This window comes from Fukomys damarensis, unplaced genomic scaffold, assembly GCF_012274545.1.
Source record: "Fukomys damarensis isolate Sample0158 unplaced genomic scaffold, DMR_v1.0_HiC HiC_scaffold_23, whole genome shotgun sequence".
Taxonomy (NCBI): Eukaryota; Metazoa; Chordata; class Mammalia; order Rodentia; family Bathyergidae; genus Fukomys; species Fukomys damarensis.
In genome coordinates this window covers 64,348,397-64,349,619 of record NW_022900935.1, presented here as the reverse complement: position 1 = coordinate 64,349,619, position 1,223 = coordinate 64,348,397, and the positions used below count along the sequence as shown (strand labels likewise).

The following is a 1,223-nucleotide window of genomic DNA, read 5'->3' as shown; positions in this document are numbered from 1 at the left end:
TTCTGGGGGGAAGGCAGGGACGGTTGGGTTCCAGCTGTGCGAGTCTGAGGCTTCTGGTAGGCCGGGAGCACCCAGGGTGAGCTGGCCTAGGGAACAGCCTGGGATCAAGGGCAAACAGTTTCACCTCCCAGGTGGGTGTCTCTGCCTCTCCTCAGGAGGAGAGCAAACTCCAGAGGCCAAAGGGTTCTGTCACCTGCTGGGAAGGACAGTGATCTGCATGTGTCCCAGTCCCCCCCGCTGTGGGGTAAACACCGACACCCAGGCAGCCAGCAGCCACAGGATAAATGTTTGTGCAGCGAGTGAGTGAGTGGACTGGAGCCCTAGGGTGACCAGGAGCCAGGTGTGGAGGTGCTATCCAGGGTCCCATTGGCCAGAGTGCTGGGCCTGGCCCCTGTCCAACTTATTCCCCTCCCAGCAGGAGCACGTGGGGTGGGGAGCACAGACCCTGACCCCACCCTTCCGCCTTGGACACAAAGCTCCCCCTCGGTTTCAGACTGAGGACTGGAGATGCGGGCTGTCTCCTCTCCCCTAGCCCTGCAGCCCTCAGCCCTCCCCTCTGTCCCCCCCTCCACAGCATGCCCATCTGGGCCACCTGGGCCGGCCCTGCTGCCCCTGCTGCTTGCTGGCTTGGCACTGCCCCATGCCAGCTTCCTCAGGGCACATGACTCGGTCGGTGCTGGTGGCTTAGCCAGTGTCCCAGCAATTTCCACTGGGAGTGGCTTCTATCGGCCAAGGAAGGCACTGATCCGAAGGCCAGAGAGGGTGCCTCCCAGACACGCTGAAAGCCCTAGGTTCGGAAGTAGAAATGGGGTGTTTTTGTGAAACCAAGGAAGGTCACAACCTGGGGCGATGGCCCTAGGCCGTTTACAAAGCCTGCCTCCTCCCCACCCGTTTTGGGGCAGGCAGCCTGGGATGCTGGCCAGAGCAAGCTCCCCCACACACCGCGTCCCCAACACAGAGGGAAAGGAGATGCGGGAGCCAAGAGGTGAGGGGTCAGCCGGTTCGGGTTGGGTTCGGGGCAGAAACCCCACGGCCAGAAAAGAGGGAGGGGGGCCTCGGAGGACAGAGCAGGCAGGGCAGTGACCGGCGCCTGCCCGGGTCAAAGTCACAAGTGTGGACCTCGAGAAGAGCAGGCCGCAGGCTGCCGACGCCCCTCACCCATCGGGGCAGGACGGGTGCCCCCGGGTTCCGGGGGCAGGGGCACGCTGGACGGGCACTGGCAT

The 1,223-nt window shown here is 63.9% G+C and overlaps 1 protein-coding gene across 3 annotated transcripts in view; it reads right to left on the bottom strand.

Annotated features, from left to right (window-relative positions):
* Positions 1–1,223, bottom strand: part of Gcgr (glucagon receptor) — an 8,623-nt gene that overhangs the window by 6,203 nt on the left and 1,197 nt on the right. The gene's annotated exons all lie outside the window — the stretch shown is intronic.